The 15,888-nt window shown below is 35.4% G+C and overlaps 1 long non-coding RNA gene across 1 annotated transcript in view; it reads right to left on the reverse strand.

Annotated features, from left to right (window-relative positions):
* The window catches only part of LOC116094979, a 56,841-nt gene extending 42,086 nt beyond the window's left edge, over positions 1-14,755 (reverse strand). The window contains exon 1 of the long non-coding RNA XR_004120381.1: positions 14,549-14,755. This is a non-coding gene — a long non-coding RNA (uncharacterized LOC116094979). The remainder of the gene's footprint in view (positions 1-14,548) is intronic.
* Between the last annotated feature and the right edge of the window lie 1,133 nt (positions 14,756-15,888).

Genomic DNA, 15,888 nt, shown 5'->3' on the forward strand with positions numbered 1-15,888 from the left:
AAAAAAAAAGAAAAGAAAAATAGGAAGGCTAAGGAGAAGGCTCAGTGGTAAACAGCACAGCCCCATTTTCTAATTCCAACACCACAAAAATAGTAAGAGAAAATTTAATACCTATAATTCTAGCAAAGTAGAAGCATGCAAATAAACTTGTGTTTGACAACTGCGTAGTCTATAAGACAGCCAGGGTGACAAGGTAATATGTCTCATAAGCAAACACAAAACACAAAATCATATTTTAAAACAGGAAATTCTAAGTTTAAAAATATAGTGTAATTTTGGAAGGCATGCCTCTAAATGTCACCATTATTCAGATTCACAGAATAGATAAGCAAATGAACACACATGCACATCAGATTCACAAAGAGAGTCTTAAAATATATTTAAATAAAAAACTGAAACAATAAATATTTATTTAGAAAATGGATACCTAATAGGCTAAGCAAGGAAGAGAGTTTTAAATGACTAATACAGAACAACCTTTTGGATATCAATTCTTTAGTTGAAGGAAAGACCTCTCAAATCTTAAACTGCTTTGATCTGTTTTATTGCTGACGATAATTGTATTGGTATTATTGCTTTAACTCCTAATGTTGGAGGATAAAACAGACAATTATTTACTTTTTTACATACTGTGTAAAGTAAAAGTATGAAATTTCTTCCTGACAGAGGAGTAAAATGGTACTTAAAAAGCTTTCCAATGTTATATTTGAATTGGAAACAACTGAATCTTATGATTTGCCTCTTATTTTCTAAAAACTGATGCTTTCTAATCTTTACTTCAATGAAGAAATAAAAAACAGTGGTATCTTGGTAGCAATTAACATGCCTGGAATCCCAGATTGTGTCAATTGTATATGGCCACCTGGGTTATGGCTCTTTGCTAAAGAACTCAAATGAATTTATATACTTTGATTGGACAACTATAATTTGGGCTTGTTGATATTGTGTGCCTTTCTAAGACAATTTACAGGGAAGAACACTCTACCATTTGTGAATGATTCTTTGTCTCTTCTACTACATTTTGGTAAAGTCTATCTGAGCAAATTACCTGAGACACTCGAATGGAGACATGTTAAATGGCATCTTGAAAATTCGGTTAAGTATATTATATCTTCAACAAATAAACAGTACCAAAAAATATGATGGAAGGGAATTGTCATAGATTAAATGGGCTTTAAAACACATGGTAACCAAGAAAAATTCTAGACTGTGAAACTTCATTTGAAAAAGTTAATATTAGAAAGCAATTATAAAGGCATTTAGGATTATTTCATAGTGATAAGTTCTTAGTAGATCTTGTAAAAGACAAAGATGACAGCATTGGTGACTGCCAAAATCCCTTTATATATTGTGATAAGACTGCTTAACAGACGATATAAGACTTTTGGAGTCTAACTTATTGAGTTCTTTTTATATTGTGGATGTTAGCCCTCTATCAGATATAGGATTGGTAAAGATCATTTCCAAATCTGTAGGTTACTGTTTTGTCCAATTGACAGTGTCCTTTGCCTTACAGAAGCTCTGCAACTTTATGAGGTCCCATTTGTCAATTGTTGATCTTAGAGCCTGAGCCATTGGTGTTCTGTTCAGAATATCTTCCCCTTCCCCATGTGTTCAAGACTCTTCCCCACTTTCTCTTCTATTAGATTCAGTGTATCTGGGTTTATGTGGAGGTCCTTGATCCACTTGGACTTGAGCTTTGTATAAGGAGATAAGAATGGATCAATTTGCATTCTTCTACATGCTGACTTTCAGTTGAACCAGCACAATTTGTTGAAAATGCTGTCTTTTTTCCACTGGATGGTTTTAGCTTCTTTGCCAATTTGGGATTGCACTGAATCTCTAGATTGCTTTTGATAAGATGGCCATAAATCGGGTACAGAGCTAAACCAAGAATAATCATCTGAGGAATCTTGAATGGTTGAGAAACGCTTCACTAAGGATGTTTAACATCCTTAGTCATCAGGGAAATGAAAATCAAAACAACCCTGAGATTCCACCTCATACCAGTCAGAATGGCTAAGATCAAAAACACAGGTGACAGCAGATGCTGGTTAGGATGTGAAGAAAGAAGAACACTCCTTCATTGCTGGTAGGAATGCAAGCTGGTACAACCACTTTGGAAAACAATCTGGCAATCCCTCACAAAACTATAAATAGTTCTACTGGAAGGTCCAGCTATACCACTACTGGGAATATACCCAAAAGATCCAACATATAACAAAGACACATGATCCACTATGTTTATAGCAGCCTTATTTATAATAGCCAGAAGCTGGAAACAACTCAGATGTCCCTCAACAGAGGAATGATACAGAATATGTGGTACATTTACATAATGGAGTATTACACAGCTATTAAAAACAATGACCATGAAATCTGAAGGCAAATGGATGAAACTAGAAAATATCATCCTGAGTGAGATAACCCAGACATAAAAGAACACACATGGTATGTATTCACTGATAAGTGGATATTAGCCCAAAAGCTCAGAATACCCATGATACAACCCACAAACCATATGAAGCTTAAGAAGAAGAAAGAACCAAGTGTGAATGCTTCAATCTTACATAAAAGGGGGAATAAAATAATCACAGGAGGTAGAGGGAGGAAGGAATCTGGGACGGGGAGGGGAGGGGAGAGAAAAAGGGACGGGTCAGCATCAGATATAGGAAAGGACAGGAGAGAAGTACAGAGAGGCAGGAATTGAATAAAAATATGTAGCAGTGGGGAATGGGGAACTGGGGTAGCCACTTGAAAATCCCAGACACCAGGGAAGTGAGAGGCTCCAAGAACCCAACAAGGATGGCATTAGCTGAGATACCCAACAAAGGGGATAGAGATCCTATAGAGACCTCAGCCTCTAGTTGAGGGATGGGGTCACCCACCCATCTCAAAATTTTTAACCCAGATTTTTTCCTGTCTAAACTAGATACAAGGACATAAATATGGATCAGAGATTGAAGGAAAGCCCATCCAGAGACCTCCCCACCTAGGGACCCTTCCCATCTGTAGAAACCAAACCCCAACACTATTGCTCATGCCAAGTGCTTGCTGACAAGAGCCTAATATGGCTGTCACCTGAGACGTTCTGCCAGCACCTGATGAATAGAGATACTTATACTCATAGCCAACCATCAGACTGATCCCAGAGAACCCAATGGAAGAGCTAGAGGGAGGACTGGAGGAGCTTAAGAGGTTTGTAGCTCCATAGGAAGAACAACAATATCAACCAACTAGACCTCTCAGAGCTCCCAGGGACTAAACCACCAACCAAAGAGTACACATGGAAGGATCCATGGCTCTAGCTATATATAACAGAGGATGGCCCTATCTCATATCATTGTGGGGGAGGGAGCTTGGTTCTGTGGTGGCTTGATTCCCCAGTATAGGGTGATGCTAGAGCAGTGGTGAGTGGCTGGAGGAGCATCCTCACAGAAGCAAAGGGGAGGAGGCATGGGATGCAGGCTTTGAGGAGGGGAAACCGGGATGGTAGATATCATTTGAAATGTAATAAAATGATTAATGAAAAAATGATATAGCCTTTTAACACATGAAATTATTTGCAAAGTTATTATGTAGATCATGTTTAGGAAACTATGCTGCTGATATTTCCTTGGTGCTTATGACTTCCCTGTCATAAATAGAAATCACTGTCTCTTAATAGTGTTCTGGTTGGCTGGTCCTTAAAACTTTTTCTGTCCCCTCTTCTATGTTGTCCTGTGAGCTTTAGTTGTAGGGAATGAATTTTAGATGTACTAAGTAAATACTCTCAAATTAAAAATGATAAATAAAAATAAAAATTGCAGTGCTGGAACCCAATGGGAGGGCTGCATACATGCTGAGTATGTGATAGGACAGCATGGTCAAACCAAATTTTAAGTGTTAATTAGAATTATGTAGAGTCTTCACCTTACATCGTGGAAACTTCATGACCACATGAGACACCCTTTGTTTCTTTCTTTATACCAGAATATCTTGGCTACCCTGAAATTTTCCTTATGGCGTCGAAGAGGCAGAGACCCAATTTACAATAAAAGGTAAGAATTACAACAAACACTCTAGGCAAGGAGGATATACAAGTTGCTTAGGTGAATACTGATAGAAAATTACTTCCCACAAGGCAAGTATATCCTAAAGAGGATCAAGAAGCTTTGTGCTATCAGATAAGATCTTAGATATAGATGACATAGGCAAAATATCCATATTCACTATGCAGAGTAGTTAGGATATTCAATATTCATGAGCAATCCATATCTATCAATACTAGAGAAAATGGTTTGTACTTAAAATGGCTAATGTTTCTCTACAGCTTTTTGTTCACAAAAATTTTATAAGTAAAAGTGTTGTCTATTAACAATGCTACTTTAGTGCTTTCAAAACTTCATGGTTTGAAGAGTAAATGCAGAGTATTTAGATTAACATAAATAGAATTGGTATTGCTTATAAAGAAATCCACTCTACTTTTTTTAACTTTCAATTTATTTTCAACCTTTAATAACACTGTGGTCCATTAATATCTCACCCTAAGGTAACTACTGATGGAACTGTCTTAGATTTTCTATACATACTCAATGAACACTTTCCAATTGCTGATAGCAAACACAGAACTTGAAGGCTTTGTTAACACTGAAAAATTGCACACAGCTCTTTTCTAAAATTAAAATATTAACTGTATATTTAAATTGCACCCCAAAAGTGACTGATCTCATCTAAGCTAACTTTTATTTCATAGTATCATTCTTTTGACCAAATATGACCTTGAAAGAGAAACTTCCACCAACATTTATCTCTAAAATTATAGTCAGAGTTTATATTATTCAAAAAATGTAAATTCTTAACACATGGAAAAATATTGTTCTCATTGAATTTGATCAAATTTTAAAGGGTGTACAAGGAATTTGACCATTTACCCAGAGGTTCACACTATAAATGTAACTGACCCTAGATAGTCCCTGGCATAAGTACTATACATACACTTACATGAAGATAATATCAGGAAATAAGAAAGGACTTTAAGCCCATATTTTTGTACATTATGAAGATTGTGTTGAGGATAATAGCATTCCAAAGCAACATGTTGTCTCTAGCCAGGGAAGCAGGTAGCCTAACTGCAGATCTTTACCTCTCTCTCTTCTCCTCCAAATCTATTCCCTAGTCTCACTCACAGCTCTTTAGCTGATGACCTGCTTTGGTTTCCCCCCACTTTAATTTCTCTAAGACTCCCAATTCCAGCAGATATTCCCCAGGAACCCAAGGCCATTCCAGACAGGGTAGCAGGTAACCTAATTGTGGATCTTCACTTCTTCCTCCTCTCCTGCAAACCCAGTCCTTGTCTGATTGTATATTTCAGCCACAGCTCTGTAATAGAATGCTTGCTGTGACCTTCCTGCCAACTCTGACCCAGGGTATCATGCAGAGATCCTCTACTCTAACCTTTCTCCTTATTCATCCTGTTATCCTAGCCTCCAACTCTAGCAGACATTCCCTTGAAACCCACCAGTCAAACCTGTCAGAGAAGCAAGTAGTCCAGAAAAGCACATAGGAAAGATTCAGATTTTCACTCTTCCTCCTCTCCTCCAATTCCAATCCCTCAGTGTTGCCTGTAAGTTTTCTCTACCTCTCCTAAAATCTAGGAATAGGCTACACCACTGGCACCCACCCAGCTTCCCTTAAATTCATGGAAAAGACACACATACATGGTTGTTCCTTTTCAACTTGCCTTTTGACACAATTGCTGGCTACTACTGTCTCCTGCCTGGAAAAGTATGGCATTAATAATATTCTTATCTCTGCTCCTTCCACTGGTCCTAAACTTTAGCTGCTAAGTACATCCCTGACAGCTAGCCTGCAGGAGTAGCCAAAGGCCATCACTTCCCCCACCTGAGATCTCACATGTCTAATCAACTTTACTCCATCAGAAACCTTCTAACCTTGCATTTCCCTACCCCAGCCTCATCCCCAGCTCTGTAGCAGACTACTTGTGGCCTCTTCTCATTTTCTGAACCCATTCATAGGGGAATAAGCAGATTCTGGTAAAATACCCTGCTTTCCTCCGTCCTATGGAGGAATTTCCCACACTCTCCTAACTCATTCCCATTTCTGTCAGCTCTCAATACCCAGAAATGTATTTTACATAAAACACAGTGGCCAAATGTATCAGGATCCCAGAATTACAAACCATGCAACTCATAACCACAACAACCTCTGTTTACTAACAGAGAAGGCAACAGAACCAAGGAACAAATCATTCACTGAATAAAGACAAGGCCAAATATTAGTACCTCGAATTAAAATCTTCCCAAACTCAGATGCCCAAATGACAGCAAAACAAAACAAAACAAACAAAAATTCACACACTATCAATAAAAGCCAGAAGAAGTATGCCTTTACTAGAGCCTAGCAATACTACCTTAGTAAGTCTTGAGTATTGCAGAAATGCTGAAATACAAATTAGGACCTTAAAATAGCCTTAATGAATATGATAGCTGTCCTATAAAAGGAAATGAATACATCCCTTAAAGAAATCTATAAAAACATAATCAGTGGAAGGAAATGAATAAGAGATCAAGAGCTGACAGTGAAAATAGAAACAATATGGAAATCCAAACTGAGGGAAATCTGGAAATAAAAAATTTAGGAACTTGAACAGGAATATCAGATATAAGCAACTCCACAAGAATGCAAAAGATGGATGACAGAATTTTAGTCACTGGAGATACAACAGAAGAAATGGATACCATGGCTAAACAAAATGTCAATTTTTTTAAAAAAAATTAGGTACAAAGCATCCAGGAAATCTGAGATGCTATGAAAGACCAAATCTAAGAATAATAGGGATAGAGAAAAAAGATACATCCCGTGGCATAGTCATAAAAATTATTTTCAACAAAATAATAAAATAATCCTAACCTAAATAAAGAGATTAGTATTAGTACAAGTAGCATGTAGAACACCAAATAGATTGCACCAGAAAAGATAGTTCCTTCAGCATATAATAAAACACTAAATGTAATAAACATAGAAAGAATATTTAAAGCTGAAAGGGAAAAAGACCCACTAATATGTAAAGAATAACCAATAAAAATAACAATTGATTTCTCAAATGGATATTCTGAAAGCCAAAAACACCCACATATAAGTTTTACAAACTTTAAGCAACCATAGGTGCAAGCCAAACAACTATACCCAGGAAAACTTTCCATGAGATAGATAGAGAAAAATATGACATTTCATGATAAAACCAAGTTTTAAAAATATCTGTTTACGAATTCAGCTTGGCGAATGGTGCTAGATGATAAACTCCAACCTAAAGAAGTTAAACAAACCCAATAAAACATAAGGGATAATCCAAAACAAGAAAATTAAAAGAGGAGAAACACACACACACACACACACACACACACACACGCACACACACACACTGCCATAGCAACTATCATCATCACCACCACCTACAACAGAAGGATGAAAGAACCTTGTTCATTTATCTCTTTCAACATTAATGTTCTCAATTCCCCAACAGAAAGACACAGAATAATGGGGCCGGGTGTGAAAACATTATCTAACATCATGAATAGACATAACCTCAGAAATCAGAAAATTTTCAAAAATATATATTCCAATTAAATGGACCTACAAAGCAAACTGGTGTAGGCATTTTAATATGTGACAAAATAGACTTCAAACCAAAACTAATCGAAAGAGATATCAGAGAATACTACATATTCATCAAAGGAAAAATGTACCAAGACACAGAAATTCATAACATCTATGTCCTAAAGGCAAGGGCACTAAAGTTCATAAAAGAATCACTACTGAGGTTAAATCATAGACTGCTCCTTACTCAAAGATAATAGGTGATACCTGACTTTTGCCTATAGATATCCATACAACAACTAAGCAGAGAAATAGTAGAGCTGAAAGACATCATAAACCAAATGGACCTAACAGATATACATCTCACAAAGCAAGTCATCAGGAAATACTACTCATTGATCTCTTTCAATATTGATTTTTTTCAATTCTTCCACTAAAAATACACCAGCTAACAAAATAGATGCAAAAGCAGGATCATCCTTCTACAACCAAGAAACAAACTTTGACATCAAGGATAGACATTACCTCAAAGTAAACACTGGGAAAAGATAGTCTGAGCAAATCAAATACTTTCTAGAATTTAATGAAAATGAACATAAAACATAACCAAATTTGCAAAAGACAATGAAAATGGGTTTAAAAGACAAGCTCATAGGACCATATGCTTAAATTACAAAGAAAAAAAAATGCACCTGAAAGTCTTAGAACAAAAGAAAGAAATCACACCCAAAAGGGGTAGATGGTAAGAAATAATCAAACTCAGAGTTGAAATCAGAAAAATAGAAATAAAAAAATAACAAGACAAAAAATACAAAGACTCAATGAAAAAAGAAAGTGGTTCTTAATCAACACAGTGATTGGCAAAGCTTTTCCAAAGTAGCTTAAAGATAAAAACAGAAGATCCAAATTAACAAAATTAGAAGTGAGAAGGAGAACATAACAATAGACACTGAGGAAATCTAGAGAATCATAAGGTCATACTTTAAAAATCTCTACTAAAAGAAATTGGAGGTTTGTTCTCTGGGAGCTGTGAGGGTACTGGTTAATTCATATTGTTGTTCCCCCTATGGGGTTGCAAACCCCTTTAGTTCCTTGGGTTCTTTCAATAGCTCCTTCTGGGGACCCTGTACTCAGTCCAATGGATGGCTGTGAGCCCCTACTTCTGTATTAGTCAGGTACTGGCAGAGCCTCTCAGGAGACAGCTGTATCAGGCTCCTGTCAGCCAGCACTTGCTGGCATCCACAATAGTGTCTGGGTTTGATGGTTGAATATGAGAAGGATTCCCAGGTAGGGCAGTCTCTGGATTGTCCTTCCTTCAGTCTCTGCTTCATACTTTGTTTCTGCAACTTCTTACATGGGTATTTTGTTCCCCCTTCTAAGAAGGATTGAAATACCCACATTTTGGTCTTCTTCTTGAGTTTCTTGTGGTTTGTGGATTGTATCTTGGGTATTCTGAGCTTCTAGGCTAATATCCACTTATCAGAGAGTGCATACCATGTGTGTTCTTTTGTGATTGGGTTACCTCACTCAGGATGATATTATCCATATCCATCCATTTCCCTAAGAATTTCATAATTTATTGTTTTAAATAGGTGAGTAGTACTCCATTGTGTAAATGTGGGGACTCATGGACCCAGCTGCATATGTAGCAGAGGATGGCCTAGTTGGTCATCAATGGGAGGAGAGGCCCTTTGTCCTGTGAAGGTTCTATACCCCAGTGTAGGGGAATACAAGGACTAGGAACCTGGAGAGTGTGGGATGGTGAGCAGGGGGAGGCAGGAGGGAAAAGGAGTTTTGTTCGAAGGGGAAACCCCAGGTAAGGGGGATATCATTTGAAATGTAAATAAAGAAAATATCTAATAAAAATAGTCTGTGTAATTATATGAATTTCAAGTAACAATTCAAAAAAGAAAGGTTAAGAAGAAAAATGTGGGATGATTTCAGAAATAAGGATGTTAGTTAATATTTGTGATATTTAATATATTACAAATATATACTGATATTACACTGAAACTAAACCATGAAAACTTACAATTAATCTTCTAAATCCCTTTTACTTTAGACACTGAATTTTATTACCAATATTTGGTATTCTGTTGGATGTATATATTGGTAATAGTAGCCTAATTATATATGCATATATAGTATATAAGCCATATAAATACATAAATTTAATAAAATATTTCATATAAACAAAACTTCTATTTTGAGATTGAAATGTAAGTTTTTATTTTTGACCTACTATTAAATTTGGTTTGTGGAAAGGTTTTTGTTTTTGTTTTTGTTTTTTAGGTGACACCATGATAAGCATCTTCTAATGTTTATTCAGTCATTTACATTTTAATTTCAAATGAACTCATGTGTATATAAATGATATAAATACATAACAGCTATAAACTGATCACATAAATTGAAATATAAGTACTGTGATTTTCTACCCAGATGCCAATGTCCTAAATAGATATAGTGAAAACATATAGGTGTTCAAAATTCTCTTATATTTATTGTAATAACCACCTATGATTTTCTTATACAAAACTCTAGGTACAACTAGAAAATGATAAATTAGAAAAAAATAAATCAAATTTTAAAGGAAAAAGAAAAAACATTAAAATAATTGCCTACTCACTAAACTCCAAATTACATGCAATATATATTGTCACTGCATTTTGATTATGAAAAATAAAGAATAATATTATAGTAGTATTTAGAGCAAATGTTACACATAAATACAAATCTATTTGTTCTGTCATTTTTACCTTTTTCTTATATGTTAAAAGAAAACTTGAGAATTTATTTTAAGCCTTCAGAAATTTTTTATTAAAAATAACTTTATTTTTACTACATAGTTTATAATATCACCTATTGTCTGAATATATGTCATCTATTATCTGTATTTCAGTTTTTAAGACTCCATGACTAACACTACTCAGAAATATCATTAGAACTAACCCACAAAATTTTTCTTATTTTCTATTTAATATCCCACCAACCTATTTCACAATCATCTTTCCTGTGTGAACAGTTATTAGTTGGAGATAGCTTCTTGGTTAGGGGATTGGAGCTTATGCCTAATTCCCTTCTTATCCGTGGGATCTCAACTGGCTTAGACTTGAATGGGCTCTGTGCATACTTCCACTGTCTCTGTGACTTCATATATGCCTAGTCCTATTTGTATAAAGGGTCTTATTTCATTTCTTCATGCCCACAGTCCCCCCTGGCTTTTACAACCTTTCTGACTTTGCTTCTGCAGGATTCCTTGAGGATTAGATGAATGAGTGTTCAAAAATCTCTTAATCTCTAAATGTTGACATATTGTGGGTCTCTGTATTAGTTCTTGCTTCCTGCAGGAGAAAGTGTCTGTGGTGATGGCTAAGTGAGAAACTGGTCTAAGGATCTAGCAGAATGTCCTTAAGACTTAATTTATTGCTAAGTTCCTTTAGCAGAGGACTAGTATTTGGTTTACTCCTTGGTACATGACCTATGTAGTCTCAGATCCTTGGCCACCTGAACAGTGTCAGACATGGGTTCCATCTCATGGAGTGGGCCCTAAATCTAATCAGATGGTTGTTGGTTGGTTATTCTGACAGCTTTGTGCCACTATTGAACTATGTGTCCTGCAGCTAGGTCAACATTGCTGATCTGAGGCTTTGTAGCAGGTTTGGTGCTTACTTTTTGACTCTGGTAGCATGCAAGGTACCTTCCAGTTCCGTGAACACTAGATAGTAGGAGTAAAGGCACTAGATATTCACCAGACCAAATTTTCTATGTTCAATAAATTGTGTAAGTTGCATTTAGCAATCGGGCCTTACCACAAATTTTTGGAGAGCAACCTACAATCTTTGCAATAGCTTGGGGTGTTAGGGGGTTCCCTCAGAATTCCATGAACAAAAATTCAAGTAGGTGTAATCCATTCCTGGCACAAGAGGTTTCATTTGGTGGCAAGAAATGTCTTGTTGAGGCACACTGTCCATGATTCTATTTATTAATTGCATTTAGATTTCTTTCATGTCTTTGTTGACTTTAAGAAACTTCACCCGGGTAGTGGTGGTACATGCCTTTAATCCCAGCACTTAGGAGGCAGAGGCAGGCAGATTTCTGAGTTCTGAGCCAGCCTGGTCTATAGAGGGAGTTCCAAGACAGCCAGGGCTCCAGGGCTATACAGAGAAACCCTGTCTTGAAGAAAACAACAGAAAGAAAGGAAGAAAGAAAGAAAGAAAGAAAGAAAGAAAGAAAGAAAGAAAGAAAGAAAGAAAGAAAGAATAAAAGAATGAAAGAATGAAAGAAAGAAAGAGAGAAAGAAACTTCTACTGTAGCAGATTTCCATATGAACTCTCAAATGGCCCTAATGTGCAATCTTAAGGGTTGCTCAGCATATGAATTCTTTTCAAATTGCAGATATTGCTTGCAAGGTTTCAGATGGGAACAGAAATCTAGTGGGAATTTACTATGGGCAATACATGTTAGGCTGTAGTAAAGATTTACCTACATTTTGCCCACTCCCTGGGACCTTGTAGACAACTGAATTTAAAGGTGACAGAATAATCTAGAAGAGGTTTCAAATGTAGTAATAATCTGGATGTCATATGCGTATTTCTGTCAGTTTTTACCATGGTTTATAGGATAATTTCATCTTTTCCTAAATCCTTGTCAGAATTTGCTAAATATATTTCCTGGTCTTAGCTATTCTATTGGGTGTGAACTGTAGTCTCAATATACATCTAAATTTCATTTCCCTGATCCTAAGAATTTTTGATTCCTTAAAAATAGCCATTTATCTTACTGACTTTGAGGGCTGCTTGTTCATTTTCTTAAGCATTTATTGAAGAGCAGATCAGATTTTGTGCATGTTTCTGTGTATGTACATGTGTGTGTGTTATAGATACATTTTTGAAGGTATATGTACCTCCTTGTATACAAGAACAGAAGCCAGAGGAGGAAAGCAGGTATTCTGTGCTAGTATTCTCAAAATCATTCCCTTAGAACATGGCCACTTATTGAATCTGAAGTTAGATAAAACCATCTATTCATCTTCCTGCTTCTACCCTATGATTGGCTTATTATGTGAGTGCTGAGGATTCTAATTCAGGTCCTCATTGTCTGTCCAGCAAATGCTCTTACCAACTGAATCACCTCTCCAGCCCAGAAGTTTTGGAATCTTTTGTGGGTGTTAATTTTTGCATTTATTTTAATTGTCTAAGTCGAAAACCTGTCTTTTACTAGCTGGCAAAGATTTTCTCCCATTTTGTAAGCTGTCTATTCACACTGATTATAAAAAGATTCTCTGTGCAGAAAGATTTTATTTGTCTTGGGGAAATTTTCTGAATTATCTAAGTCTTGTTCAGAAAAATTTTCTATATGTGCTGTAACTTAAAGTGTGCTATGTTTTCATCAAATTGTTGAACATTTTAGATTCTAAATTAAGGTTTTTGATCCACCTTGAATTCATTTCGTACAGAGTGCAAGATGTTGGCCGAATTTTCATTCTTCTGCAAGTAAAATATATATTTTCACCAGCACTGCTTGTTTAATGGGTTTTTAAACCACTGTATTTTTTTAAACCTTTATCAAAAACCAATGGGCATAGCTATTATGATCCAGTAATCTATGTGTATGTTTTGGTACCAGTATTATCCTGTGATTGTCACTATACCTCTGTAGAATTTGACGACAAGTATTCTGATGCCACCAATATGCTTTCTACATTGATTGCATTTGTTATGCATTGTCTTTTGCTTTTCCATATGAGTTTTTAGATTTTGTTCTATTTTTGTAAATTTGAACATTAGAATTTTGATGGGGGTTGCCTTGAACTGTTAGAGTACCTCTAGTAAGAAATTCACTTTCACAATTTATTTCTGCCATCCAGGAACATAAAAATGCCTTTTCATTAGCTGGTTCTCCTTCAAATTCTTTTTCCTGGAGATAACTAAAATGTTTTACCAAACAGCAATATTTAGAAGTGAAAACTTCTATTTTATTGTATAATTTATTAAAAATAATGTATTTCCACAAAGAGAAAAACTTCTGAATTTTTATTCTGCAACATGAGGTGCTTTAATGGTTTAAACTTATAGGCTATTTGGGTGACAATGATCGCATGGGATAAAAATTCAATGGACTTCAAGTAACTATAACAAAGGTATTAAATCTTTTCCGGAGACTCATTTTTTTCTAGAAACTGAGTTAACATAATTTTAACATAATAACTATGTTAAAGATAGAAATATTTCAATTAAGATTCCATTTTAACTATACATTAAAAATGTTTTCCCAAATTATGTCGTACATATTTTATTACATTTGATTTTTATTTACTGAATATTTTCTACAATTAATTAAGATATTTGGTAATATACAGAGGGCTTCCAAAAAAGCAACAGATATTTACTCAGTTTAAAAACACTCATTGTTTTCTGTTATTTATATACCCTTATTTGTATAGTTGTAATTGTATAGATCTAACTATACAGATGAAATTATGTAGATGAAATTCTATAAATGAAATTATATAGATGAAATTTTGTAGTGTTTTGATTAAATTCAATCACATTATGTGGAAAATAACATCAACAACTACTTATTGGTAGATAGGTAGTATGAACAATTGCTGTATTTCCAAAGGAGGATAGATAACATCCTGACATTTAATATATAGTTTTATGACATACCTCATCTTGTATATTTTCAGGTATATTTGTTAGATGTATTGGGAGAACTACACTTTTCTTTTGACACAAGTGTATTAATGATAATGGGCCTTTATTTCTTTTAAGTATTTGTATTTTAAAATGTGGTTTTTATATGGCATTGTGATCATATTCTTTCACTTCTTCCAACACTCTCCCAATTCCCCAACCTCCATACTTCCTAATCTTTCTCTGTCTCAAAACAAAACAAAAGCAAAAAAACTGTAGACAAAACACTGACACCATACACAAGCCAGTACCTGCAATCCAGTCCACTTGGCAGTCACCACACATGATCCAGCCAGGGAAGTTCAATCCAGAAGAAACCCCAAGACTTGGCAACCAGCTAGAGGCCACTGAGGAAGCAGTAAGAAGCTACAGAAACCTCACAAGTTCTTTTGCAAGTTTCTCTCTATGGTATCACCACAAGTAGAGATCAGCAATGTAATGTAAGGAGGACCAATACATGCATGTTGTTAGCTAAGAGTAGTGAGGCAGAGCGAAGCAAACTAAAGTTCTAGCTCCCACTGTGAGGTCATATTTATACTCCTCCATCATGCATTCTTTCACATGTCTACTATAACAAAACATCCTTTCACCTGTGTCTGCTTCCAGAAAACAGTCTTTCATGTGTCTGCTTTAGCAAAACATCCTTTCACCTGTATGCCCCAGCAAAGCATCATTTGACATAACTGGCTTTCCAAAGAAACCAGAAGTAACCACTTTACAAGAGTAGTTGTTTAGTACCAGAAGATATGTGCCTCTATTGTACTACTTTTTCTTGAAGTCAGGTCATTGTTATAGGTCACAGGTTTTATAGCTAGGTGTTATTGATGTATGTGGTACAAAACCTTTCAGTTTAGTAACTATATTCGTGTACATAGAAAAATACTTCATATTATTTACTTGAAATTTTCTAAGATATTACATCCTGAGTGTCCTCAGGAAACACATACCTATACACATGCCAATCTGTAGCAATAGAAGAGGTAATTAGTCTGATTCAGTTGTCACTATACTATGTATGTATTAGGTATGTTTTAAAACGTATCAGGTATCTTGAATACATAAAAATTATATTTGCCACTAACACATTGAACCTAGAAAAAAAAGTATCTATTTTGTCACTGTACCTAATATATGAACAGTTTTGTTACATAGAATTCACATATATAGTGGTAAGAGTAGTGTAGTTAACTGTGCATATAATCATCACTTTTACAAATAAGGGATTCTAGCCCATTAAAGGGGTGGACTTATTCGTCATGGACAAGATATCACTAACATGTATTCATGTACTTCACAAAGGAATTATGACACTGTGTTTGTAGGGTTAATTAAATTTAATTTCCAGTGTTTCCCCAAACTTCTAGAATATTCTGACATTTTCTTGGAGTGTAGGTTGTATGTTTCACTATTTTTTTCTTGAGAAATAGTCTCAGGCTAATAGCTTAGGCTTGTCTCCAACTTGTATGTGACTACCTTTTCCTCCTTAGTGCGGGATATTGAGGCATGTGACCCCAAGCTTGATTTTAAACATACATAAGAAAACTATGTTTTTAAGTGTTTAACCTTCTTTGATTCATTATAACTTTGTGAT

This window comes from Mastomys coucha, chromosome X (assembly GCF_008632895.1).
Source record: "Mastomys coucha isolate ucsf_1 chromosome X, UCSF_Mcou_1, whole genome shotgun sequence".
NCBI lineage: Eukaryota > Metazoa > Chordata > Mammalia > Rodentia > Muridae > Mastomys > Mastomys coucha.